We start from the raw sequence: 13,158 nt of genomic DNA on the forward strand, positions 1-13,158 counted from the left end.
AGTGTCATGGGAAATGGGTCACACATTCTGGTGGGCTGTGCTGTTGGACCATTGCCACTACAAACTCATCCAGCTCCCTCTTGAAGCCAGTTAGGTCTCGTGCCTTCACTGCTTCCCTTGAGAGGCTGTTGCAGAACTTCACTCCTCTGACGGTCAAAAGCTTTTATATACATTGAAGTCTAAACTTATAGCAGTTCACAGCAATTATAGCTCTCCTCAGCCTTCCTTTGGCTAGGCCAGGGGCGCACAAAACGAGGGGCAGGCCCCGTTGGCGGGGGCATGACATTTCCTAAGGGGTGCGGGGCACAGCATGATCAGGTATTAGGTCTCTGGCTTATCCAGCTCATTAAAAATGTTGAAATATGTTACTATTTTTATGTACATGTATTCCCATTTATATGCCGAACTATAAAGATTTCACATTGTACAGACTTATTTTCTTATGCATGCCGACAGGTTTTTTTTTCATATGAACATAAGTGAAAAGTCCACAGGTCTGCATTATATTAGAAGTGGGGGATGCTAACTGCAGGAATAAAAAGGGGGGGCCTGACATAAAGTTTGCCCACCCCGGGGTTAGGCTAAACAAGCCAAGCTCCTGACGTCTCCTCTTGTAAGACAGGTTTTCCATTCTCTGGTCATCATAGTAGCACGTCTCTGTACCTGTTCTGCTTTGAATTCATCTTTCTTATGCATGGGAAACTAGTACCGCATACAACATTCCAGATGAGGTCTCACCAGTGCCTTATAGTTTCCTTATCTCTACTGGAAATCCCTTGCCTGACACATCCTAGGATTGCATTAGCCTTCTTCATAGCTGCATCACCTTGGTGACTCATAGTCATCCTACTATCCACCAGTACACTCGGGTCTTTTTCCCCCTGTCAAGTGATATGCTCCAAGCATGCAGCAAAAAAATCTTGCTAATCCCTAAATACCAGAACTTGCCCTGTAAATTTAATTCCACTTCTATTACTCTGGTTTGCAAGGTTATCTGGATCTTCTAGTATGACTTTCTGGTCCCCTGTGGGTGGGCAGTGCCTCCCAATGTTGTGCCATCTGCAGCTTTTCTTCACACACACCCACTTTTTGTGCCAACATGATGACTGAAAATGTTAAATAAGGTTGGTCCCAAGACTGTTCCCCAAAGAACTCCATTAGTCGTCTCCCTTCAGCCTAACAGTTCACCTGTGGGCTGCCTTTTCACAAGTTCCTTATCCACCATTTAAGTCCCATCTCAGTCCCCATTTTCTCCAATTTCACAAACAAACAAACAAAAAACCTAAGTTTCTAGCTCCTCTTCCTTGTAGAGAAAAGCTTGAAAGTGTAACTCAACAGCTTTCAAAAAAACACCCAGAGGGCAAGTGAAAATTACTTCATGTGTTTAATCTCATGATTTTTTTTCCAGTGGCAGGGAGGACTCATGATTTTTGAACCATTCTGGTTGGCATTAGAGTGAGTCAGTGAATGAGTGTGTGTGTGTGTCCATCTGTCCTGAAGCCAGGGACATCTACACTGTATTCTATTATCTGTCGGTTCGTTGTCTGTTCTACTTCCCTGCTGAGACACGTAGAGCTTGATCCTGTAAAGATGATGAACTCTCTGCCCTCACCACAGCAAAGCATTTAGGAACATGCATTATTATCCCACTGAAAGCGATGCAATGCCAATGGACACAGATTCAGCTGCTTTCCATGTCTAAAGCGCTGTACAACTCTTAACTCATGTCGCAGCATCCAGTATTGTGTCTTGGCGTGACGTTTCAAGTGTGTTTAATTTCCTTTGTGGAAACATTGTGCCTTTTGGATTTGAAATTACGCCAACATAAACAGCATCCATCAGTGCTAATTGCATGATGAATTAGGCCATACATAGCACAGTGTTTACTACTTTCTCATTTGACTGCAAAATATTTATCTCTGTTTTCCCCTGTTGTAAATAGTTCTTTCTCCAACCTTCCTGCAGCAACATCCATATGTTCAGCACCTCTGCTTTCAGATGATATCAAGGAAAAGAAATCCCTGCATGGAAAGAGTGCACTATTATCAACAGGTTAGAGAGTTTGCTAAGAAGAACCCGCAGAGGAGGCTACAAGGGAGCTGAATGTTCCTCCCCCTCCCTCGCCCCCCGTAATGGGCTGACCAAGCTTTACAAACAAGGAGTTAATCAGGGTGTGGGCAGCTATATAGGAAGGCTGCTAAGGTTTCAAGAAACTAACTGTTCACACCGATTAATTAACTTTGACTCTACAGGAAGGTCTCATTACTGAGCCTGAATGTATTCAAGAAATGACAATGCAAGACCCAGAGAAGTGCAGAAGGGAAAATGCATTCTGGCTCTGGGATTCTATTGCCTGTTTAGTGCCAGGGAAGGGGTGAGTGTGGGAAAGGGTTGTTGTTTTTGTTTTTTGTTTTTTTTTTTGTTTTTTTCTGTTTCCTCACCATCAATTTCTCAACACTGTTTAAAAAAATAACATCTGGTTAGATTACTTTAAAAACAAATTCCCAGCCCCACTAGTAAGTAGTCTTATCAAATGCTATCCAGGCTGTGTGCAAACACAATAAAATAGAGCAGGGGGTAGTCAGTGTCGAAATAGTGCAGGTTGAACCTCTCTAATCTGGAAGTCTCTCATCTGGCTACATCTGTAATCTGGCATGATTTTAGTGAGCCAGACAACCACTTATCACGGGCGTAGCCAAGTTTCCCGCAGTCTCATAAAGTTTGTTCACAGCCACCAGTCCTGGCTCTCAGTGTTCTGTGCTGTTCTTTAGCTGTAATTTACCCCTAAATGAGCCCAGTAAGCTGTGGAAGTGCTGGTAATGTGCTAGACAATATTGTCCTCCTGTGGTCTGGCAAATTCTGTCATCTGGCACCGGTCGGTGCTGAGGGTGCTGCACAAGAGAAGTTCAATCTGTATGACTAATCTATTAAATCACAGTACAAATCACAATTGTATATATGCACACCGCAACCGCTCAGAACTTCACAGTGACAGCAGGGCCAGAACCCAGAGTACTCTGCTTCCAAAGCCACTAGCACTCAGACTCTCTGGGCAAGTGAGGGCATATGACACCCACTTGCACATTTCTTTTTCCATCCAGCAGAGGGCAGTGGTGCAGTTGCACAGCCAATTCACGATGCTGTTTATCTTGCCGAAGTTGTTTCTCCTGGCATTTCAGAAAATGTTTTTCTCTGTTAAGGAAGAATGCAAACCCTAGAACAGATGCTTCTGCTGTAAAAGAAAATAAATAATCTTAATTGTTGCAGTAGCAGAGAGATGACATGTAAAATTTAATCATTTTTGTCACAAGCACAATGCACATCTTTCTCTGCTTTTTCTGCTTTTTCATGCCACCTCCCAGAGTTGGAGAGTGGGTTAGTTGAGGATGGTCGCATGGCTTGAAATGTACCAGATTGCCAACTCTAAGGATTTTATTGCAGGTCTCATGGTATTGTAAAGGGCCCAGCATCTCAGCTTTCGTTTTCAAAATAAGCTTTTAGCCTGTGTCCTTGCAGAGAACAGCTAGAGGACATGGCCCTCAAAAGCTCCAAATAAGGGGACAAATAAAAAGAAACCCAAATTTTAAGGGAATCTGAGTTGTGGTTTTATTCACAAGGTGGTTGGTAATACCAAATTCAAGAGTTCAGTTCCAGAAGGAGAGGAGAAATGGGCACTTGCCTGTCTTCTCATTTGTAAACAAGTGTAAAACAGGCAGCCTTCACCCAGCGGCTGTGTGCACTGATGTGGCTATTTGTGTAGGGTGTCCTGAGCCAGAATCCTTCTCACATTATTGACTGATGCTCTGTTTGGAGCAGTGCTTCCCCAAAGGAGGACAACTGGGGAAATAACAACAAGGCCAGCAAATACTGCTTTTGGAACAGTGGCAGTCATTTTATTAGGAGCCGGCCACAGCTCACCCAATATGTAGACTTGTTACTGCAACGTGGATAAACATAATTAATCGCTGGTTGTCACTTTGCTCTTATTTGTCTATTGAGCATGATCTTGTCATAGTCAAGAAGGAGAACTGATTTTCGAATGCCTTGCGCGCACATTAGTTTTGCCTCACTGTGGTCTGTGACCCTGATCTGGCACTATTTAAATCAAAGGGAGTTTTTCCAGTGACTTCAGTGGAGGTTAGTTGGCCTGGTTCATTCACACAACCTGGTTCATAAATAGGAGTTGATGGATGACACCAGAGAGGAGATCCCTAAGGATTCCACAGATGATCCCTCCCTTCAAAGCACCCGGCTCCCTCTCATCTTCCGTTCCAAAGGGGCAAACCAAGATTGCAGTCCCAGCACATTTCTGAATGAGAAGGTTAGCCCATGGCTGCTAGGGTGTATCACCCAGATCTACACGCAAAGATGACAAAGAAGTGTCCTGAGATGTCAAGGAATGGCACGTGTCCCATTACATCAGGCTGATGTGCTGTGACCTGACTGCCCGGCCTCATCGTACAGCAGTTTACACTGTGACACATGCAGCCTGGACAGGCTGTTTAAATACCCCCCAGGAGAATCTAGACAATCAGTACCCTCCACATGTCGCGTGTGTCTTGGTGTTGCACCATGAAGCTGGTCGGTGGGGCCCTGGCGCTGCACTGGAGCTGGATGATGTGATGGCTGCCATGTCACAATGACCAAGAGTGACAGGGGACATGTTTATGGCCCAGTTCCCGTGGGATCAGCTTTCCACTTGGTAAAGCTGCTGCCCACAAGAGTCCAAATCCGAGCATGACCAAGATGCACAAAACCGACTGGGCGAGGAGTGGCCCAGGCCATTGAGGACCTGGGCACCAGCTGTCAGATGCAACAAGTAACAAGCAGTCCTATAGCACCTTAAAGACTAACACGTTTACTGGGGAATGAGCTTTTGTGGCAAGACCCACTTCTTCAGATTATTGGAGTGGACAAGTGTAACCGTACTGCTGAGATTGTTAGTATGGACTGACTTTGTTCCTCGGGGAGGAAGATTTCTGTCTAATCAAACTTGGTTGGTTCTGCTCACTCAGATCAGGGCTTGGGTGAAACTGAAAAGCACCTCGGCCCTTTTACACCCTGGAACGTTAAGAGCAGCCTTATCCTACACACAGCTCCTTTCATCTCTGTTCACAGCTTGGCCGGAGACTGGCCATCCCTCAGTTTATGAATGGACAGCGCCCTCTAGTACTTCCTTCACACATTTAACCGATTTCCTGTACTAAAATGTGTAAAAGCCTGTCCCCATCATCTCCCTGCATGTGTGCAAAGAACAAGCACAAAGCGAGAGCTCCTGTTGTAAGAGAAAAGGAGGAGTCCTGACCCAGCTGCTGCTGTTATACCATGTATGTCACAGAGCAGAGTAATGAGACCCTGAGCTGCACCACGACCAAAGTCAAAGAAACACTACTGGGCACACTTGTGCACACCCAGCTTCTAATGAGCGAGGAGAAGTGAGGACATTGTTAATAAGTTTATTATGGACAATGCCACAGAGTTCTAATAGACCATGGTCCGAGCTCAGTGGCTGCAGAGGCATTTCTACAGCACACCCCAAAAGAGCAACCACCGATTCCCCCACCATCAGGCTGAAAGAGCAAAGGATTTCGCACAATGCTGTGGAGGTCCACAGTCTCTCTCTTCAGTGGATGAACTGAGGAAGCCAGTTCCAGGGGGAAGGATCCTCAGCAGAGATTGCTCAATCCAGAGCCCTGCAGATGTTTTAATCTAAGGACCGCTAGCAGAGGCCATAAGTGATCTCAGCTGGCCTACTAGGGCATGGAGAGTGAGCTGGTGTCTCTGGTAGCTGGGACACAAACTATAAGGGACTTTGGGACATGATTTTAACATTATTTTTGTATCAGTCAAAAGGCCCCAATAGGATTTCAAGTCTCATTGACTTCACAGGGGGCTGGACTGACCCCTTGAAGATCAATAAATGCCTGGCTTGCACATGCAGGTGACGGCATACTGGTATGGCTATGGATCAGGCCTTCTCCCTAACATTGGTTAAATCCATTTTTATTAAAAAGTCAGGAGAAAGCCAACTCTGGCAGCACGTTATCTGTTCCTTCCAGAGCACATAAAGTTAAAAACAGCTGGCAGAGGGAGAGGTTGACTTGCAATGCTGACTTTTCAGGTGCTCTAGTAAGGGCTGAATCCATAATCCCCTTGCAAGCCTCTGTAGGAACATCTGGCTTTGTCTGAATTATTTATGTGCAAGGCTTCAGCTCAGGAAGGGAATTTATTCATAGCAATTATTTTGAATCACTTCTGTATGAATGCAAGAAGGATCTAGGCGTTTAGCAGTTTCAGGTGAATATCTTTTTATACTCAGGAAATATTTGCTCATCTTCTACTTTCTATTCACCGAAGAACTTTTTTTAAAGCAAATAAGTTGTGTTGGATGAGTTTTCTGGCTGCGGTATTTTAGCAACCCAAAACATTCTCCAGTGTTTGGAGCTCAGATCTGGAAGCCAGGACTGCTTGAATGTGCTGCCGACTTCGTATGTGACCTGGGCCGGGAGCAAGTCATTTCAATTTGAATTCTCAAAAGCTGCCTCTAACTAATGCCTCACTGGGGAGGACCCAGTATTCAACTCCTCAGGGTCCTAAGTTGGGAATTTAAAGTCAGTTTGGGCTTTAGTCTTTGGGTCTCTGTTATCCAGCTGTCAAATGCAGAGGGTAATACTTTCCTTTCCGAGATGTCATGAGGCTTCATTAACTACTGATGATAAACTGCTTTGAGAAGCTTTCCTGGAGGCATCTCTGGTAAATTAGCTGTCATCTCAATTTCTCTGACTCAGGCTTGGTCTACACTAGACCTTACAGTCAACTGCAGATACGCAGTTCTAGCTATCTGCACTCAACTGCAACACATCCGTCCTCACAGAGGGAGGTTGTCGGCAACGTTTGTCCTGTCGACCTGCCTTACTCCTAGCGAGGGGAGGAGTACGGGGGTCAACTGCCAACCTCAGAGAGATTGATTTTGCATGTTTTTACCAGACATGTGAATGGGTCAATCTCCCAGTAAGTATAGACAAGCCCTAATTCACATGTGTTGGACTCCTGAAGATCTCAGTCTTTTTTCAGAGTGCAGGGTAGTGTTCAGGCTCCATGGCCCATTCAAACCTTAGCTCCTGAGGTGGCTGCTAATTACAGCCTTGCTGAGCGTGGGGCAGAATTAGACGACGATCACTTGGTGAGATCACATCAGCTCCCCAAAGCTATTGGCTGCTAACTCCATATGCTGCCACTGAACTGAGTCATGTTCCTGGGGAAATTGGACATGTGTGCAGCCGCTCAGGAAAGAGTCAAGTGCCACCCAGCTGATTAACAGAGCGCCCACAGCCAAGCTTTGCCTCTACTGGTGATGAACGTTCGCACATTCCGCAGTGCACATAAAATAAATTATTCCACACATGGCTGGAAACTATTAGGGGGAACATTGGTCACAGTCAGGACATAAATATCTCCTTACCCCACTGCCAGACTCCTGAGGCAGGAGGTTTCCAGACTGTCCTTGGTGGGGTCTCAGCTGGGCTGAAGGTGGGATTCAGCCCCCGTTAGCAGATGGCCGTCATTCTGCAGCCCTGGGGGGAAGTCAGCTCTGTGAAGCCCAGCGTTGCTACCTTCGCAGAGGAGGGACAGCACAGATGTGGTGATGTGGCACATCCTAGAGTCCGTACCAGCGACTGTCCATTATAACACCACTCCCATTCCGCTCTCGCTGTGGAAGAATAATAAACTCCTATGGAAAGAGTTGGGTGCCAGATTTTAATCTCCTGTCCCCCCTTTTGACAACCATGGCAGAAGATCAGCTGGCACCAGAAAGGTAGCTCATTATACAGATTGATCTCCTCAGGGGATAAGCTTGTCTAGTATACTGCTAGCTCAATAAGTACATAGCATGCCCCTGCACAGAGGGGTTTTATTTTGGAATCGCTATGAATACAGTTGGCACTGCATGCCTGCCGGAAGAAAAGTTTCCTCCACTAAATCATTTAGGTCTATCTTCAATTGATGTTCTGATTTATTCTCTTTAATGGGAGGCTGCAGGATAGCAATGGGGCTTCTCTGCCTCCACTCTGACTTGGCACGTCAAACAACATAAGTCAGAATAGTGTCAGCTACCTCCGCCTAAGGTCCTCTCCTCCTGCAGGGCTGCAGTGTGGCCTAGTGGGTAGAGTACTGGGGTAGGCGCTGGGTTCCCAGCTCTGCTGCTGGGAGACTTTGGGCAGTCGTCTTGCTTCTCTGGGTCCATTTCCCCACTTTTCAGACGCACTGTGCTTTGAGATCGCTGGCTGAAAACCACTGTCTAAGACCTAGGCATTGTTATAACAAGCGGTGTAGGCAGGAACCAGCTCACCTCCTCCCCATGCTCTACCCATGGGCATCATTGTGAGGCTGGTGGGGAACAGCAGGGCTGACAGCTACGCTGGGCTCCCAGGCAAGGTGGGAGGAGGCCTGGCTCCACATCCCCAGAAGGGGTGGGGTTGAGGGCACTCGCCCTCAGCCCTTCCCAAGCTGGCAGCGTGGCAGAGAGACACAGCACCCCTCCAGCGCTGGTGAACTGCTCAGCACAGTAGTTCAAAGGAACCGGGAGATACCAGCCGCCCGTGAAGGGCTATCCTAGGGCAATGTCCCTGCTTGACCCTCCAGCTGTCAGGTCCCTCCTTATGTCTTATGTCCTCAGGAGCCGTATGCAGCCCGAGCACCCGCACCCACCCCATGGGGAGCAGGGCAGCAACTCTGCCGGGGCGGGGGAGCTGTGCTCAGGGGTTTGGGGGCAGGAACAGGGTAGGGAGGCTGGTGGGGGAGCAGGTGGAGGGGGAAGCAGCGCCTCCCACTAAAGGCCCAGGACATTGGGAACCCAGGGGGTGGTCAGAGCAGCAGTTGGAGGACTGGAGGATTCGGCTGCTGTAGGCAGGAGGCAGAGTGGGGTGGGGGCAGGCGGAGGTGCCAGGGGATTGTCTGGGATGCAGAGTGGGGTGGAGGCCAGGGCCAGGCATACATAGGCACAGAATAGGGGGGCAAAGTGGTGCCCCATATTTAGTGCTGCCCTACACAGCTGTGAGCTCTGCATCTGCCTGGGGATGGCTCTGCCTGCTGCCGCGTGCGTGTGGCTGGACTCCCCCCTCCCTAGTGTGTGTACCTGTGCATGCATGTGGGGGGGTTCCCCTTCCCTGTGTGTGTGTGGCTGCCACCGCCCCATCCTTCTGGGGTGCAGGTGTGTGTGGCTCCGGGCTCCCCCACTTCACTCTGGGGGTGTATGCATGTGCTGACCACCTCCCCGCCCCATTGCTCTGCCCTGAAGCCCCCGCCCTCCACCCAGCACTTTGGTTTCTGTGCTCAGGCTGTGTGCTGGCGAGTGGGGAACATTGCCTCTCCCAGGCGCCCTGGGGTGGGTGTAAATTCCCAGGTTTGCATGGAGAGGACCCCCTAGCTATGGAACCCGGCCCTGGCGGCTGCTGGCTCCACCTGTTGGAAGGCTTACGTTTGTAATGCTGGCAAAAGCTGCTGCAGTGAGCGTGAGGTTCGTCTATTCCCGGACCAGGGGCTCTGGAGCAGATCTTCCCATTGCCCCTGCCCCACCCCACTCATCCACCAATGGGCTGTGCCCCCACCATCCTTCCAGCTTGTGCTCAGTAGCATCAAATATAAAATGCGACCGGAAGGTGGATGGGAAGCAAAGCGCAGTCTGAACCCTGGCCATCTCTCACTCGGTGTCGGAGAAGAAGTGTGACAGCAACCTTCAGATTCACTCGTCTGACTCCCCACCCCCAGCAGTTCTTGCAATTTTCACAGTCCCCACCCCCCCGGTCCCACAGTTCTGCTTGTTCCCATTTTCAGCTGGTTGCAGCTATTTTCGCTTTTGAGAACTTGAAAAAGGATGGGACTCTTTGCCTACCTTCGATGAGAAAACCAGCCCAGCTTTGCTCAGAACCTGGGCCCCTGCCATGGATCAGTGCTGTAAGAAAACTGCCCACTCCTAAGTCATTTCCACCCAGCAAGACTCAGGGGCCAAGTTTGTATTTTGCTGTGGATATTTCACACACCTCTGACCAGGGCCTCACTCCCATGGCTGGCACATGCATTAGTGCCTGAGCAGCCTGTCACAGCGTCACAGGTCTGCATTTGCCAGCTGGAAAATTGGGAAGCATTAAGGCAACAACCCTTGGGTTTTTCTGTCAATATAAGTTGGTTATAGGTTAATGGCTGGGAATCCATTTTGTTTCACAATATGGTAGTTTGGTCAGGTGATCTTCTGGTTGACCTGTAGACCTTCGCACCTTTTTCTTGTGGTAAACAAATTCCAGTCAAAGCCAGATTCCAGTCAGAAATCCTATGGGCTTTCCCCCCCCGGGGCAAAATACATGGGGTTTCCGGCAGGGATCTTCCCACCTTAGAAAGTTTAAAAGGCAAAAAGGGCTCAGTTCAACACTGCTCATCCCAGTGGCAGAGTTGCATGGTCTTCACTCCAGAACATCTCACAGACTCCAGTCAACACCCCAGCCAGGTGCTTGATACCAGGAGACCGTTCCAGCCGGCAGCTTCTCACTCCTGACATGCTCCGTCAGACATGGAAGGATCACTCCGTCTTCCTCTCTGAAGGCTCCACATGAGCTAACAGACTAGAGGCTCTGAGCAACTGATGGAAACTCTGAAGATTTTTATAAACTGTTTTTACTTTCCTTAATTGTTTCCTGGCCAAGGATTTTATACTGGCTCTTAGTTTTATACCACAGGGACTGACTACTATATTCTCCCTTATTTGTACATTTATCCTTAATAAACTTCCATTTGTTCCATTTACACAAATCGAATCCTCTCCGTTATTACTATTGTAGGCAATAATCACAGGTGATAGAGATACTGTCTGTCACCAACACAGGCAAGAGGACCTGCTGTTAGGGGATCCCTTGCAACCTTATCTTAAAATGTATAGACCCAACAGAAGCAATATGGTGGAATGGGCATTGTGTGCTGGAATATTATGATATTCTAGGGAGTTCAAGCAGCAGACACAATATTGGCTGTCTTGGTTTCAGTCTTGGTGGCATCACATGAAAGGACTGGAGCTTTTTAAATCTTAAATCAGACCAGGGCCAGTGCTCATGTCTAATTGTTGGCATAAAAAGTGACTGTTATTCTTCCCATGCCTCTCTTCTCCTCTGTTCTGTATCCTCTGCTCCCCTGCCAAACAGTCGGTGGTGCAGCAGAAGGGCGGGTGACCAGGGATGCTGTGGGATTGGGGATGCTAGCAACCAGGGAGAAAAGAAACATTAAAAAAAAAACATGGGCAATATTGTAATTGTGAAACCACAGAAACTGGCAGAATGGCTCAGAGGCAAGAGGAGAACCCGAAGGTGCTTTGAACTCATTTGTCAAAGCTAGCTAGATTTCACACCAACCATTTTTAAGCTCTGTGCGTGTGAGAGAGTCACTGTCCAGTTATTTAAATAACTGTCCCCAAAAGCTTAGACTAATCAACTGCCCCCACTTTTATTAGAGTTTTGCCCAGAGGAAAATTGAGAATTATGCTGGGAAACAATAACAAGCACTAAACCACTCTCACTCCCAAGCAAACAAACAAACAAACAAAAAAAGAAAACCACCAAAGAGCATCTTCTAGGTCCTGATTGTGAATTAACTGAATCAACACCAGCTGCCTGCAGTCCAGGTCACATACAAGTTACAGATGGCATGAGAAGATGCAGAGCAATGCAAGATGAACAGAAAGAAATCAGTAATTAAGAACATGAGAACTGACATACTGGCTCAAACCAATGGTCCATCTAAACAGTGATGGACCTATTCTCCAGGAGCTTTAAGCCAGCTATACTTTTGGCCATGACAACACCTCTTGGCAATGAGTTCCATGGGTTAATCTCGTGTTGTCAGACGAAGTATTTCCTCTTGCTTCTCTTAAATGGTCTTCCCATTCATTTCATTGGGTGACCACCTGGTTCTGGTATTGTGGGAAAGGCAAAATAGTGCTGCTCTACTTCCTTTTTCCTACACAGCTCGTGACTGTACAGACTTCTATCATACCCCTCCAGCTGTCTTTTTTCCAAGCTGAACGGTGCCAATCTTTTTAATCTCCTCTTGTATGGAAGCTGCTCCTGCTCATTTATTGCCCTTCCCTGAACTTCTTCCAGCTCTGCTATCTCCTTGGAGATGGGACAACTAGGACTGGATGCACTATTCAAGATGTGGGCGCACCATAGTTTGATATTGTATCAGGAAGACACTCTTCTGTCTTATTTTCTATCATATTCCTAACAGTTCCTAAGATTCTGTCAGCCATGTTGATTGCTGCTTGTCATTAAGCTGAAGTTTTCAGCGGACCATCCATGGTCACTCCCAGTCCCACCGGATCTTGGGACTTATAAATACCGTTCGGAGAGAGTCTGCCAGTGACCATTCATTCACGTTTTGACAAATAATTTGCCCTGGACTCTGATGAATTGCTTACCAAGTCTCACCCTTGGATACTGACTCTTCCCGAAATACAGATCAGCCTTTGCTAGCTGACAAGGTGCCAGTAAAGTGCCGGCAAAAGAGGTTATGTATTAGCAAGTTGGTGCTAATGGTACTGTGCTGGTTACCCGCTAGCCAGATTTGCCTGGTCCTGTGAACAAACTGGACCACTATGAGGAGTTCATCTAACCCGTGATCCTGCCTCTGAAGGGCCTGAATCAGATTCTTCAGAGGAAGGTGGACAGAACCCACAATCGTGGACAGCTGTGTAACAACCTGCCATTAATGGGAGTTTCACCTGCTCCCTGCACTTAGCGACTGCTCTAGGCACTGAGACATGAGGCCTTGTAACACTTGCAAATTTTTATTCAGGCTTATTGCAGTCACTTATTATTTCACAAGGCCCCAAGGTGCACTAGGCACATTATATAACTGTGGATAGTCTTAGTCAGATAAATGTCTAATCCTTCACTGCCTCCTGGTAAGCTCTTGGGCCCAATGATCTCTCCAGGTCTGGGTTTTCTTTGCAGTTTCAGATGCATTGTCCTTTTCGTTCTTGTTGGCTATCCTCTTGTTCTTGTTTTATCGGGGTAAATAGGAGCACCCTATCGTTCTAGCTACCATCCCAAGGGCATTCCTTATTCTGCATAGGTCTGTCATGCCCCTTCCTGCCCTTTTAGATGCTGATTCAGT

Source organism: Carettochelys insculpta, chromosome 16 (genome assembly GCF_033958435.1).
Source record: "Carettochelys insculpta isolate YL-2023 chromosome 16, ASM3395843v1, whole genome shotgun sequence".
NCBI classification, from domain to species: domain Eukaryota; kingdom Metazoa; phylum Chordata; order Testudines; family Carettochelyidae; genus Carettochelys; species Carettochelys insculpta.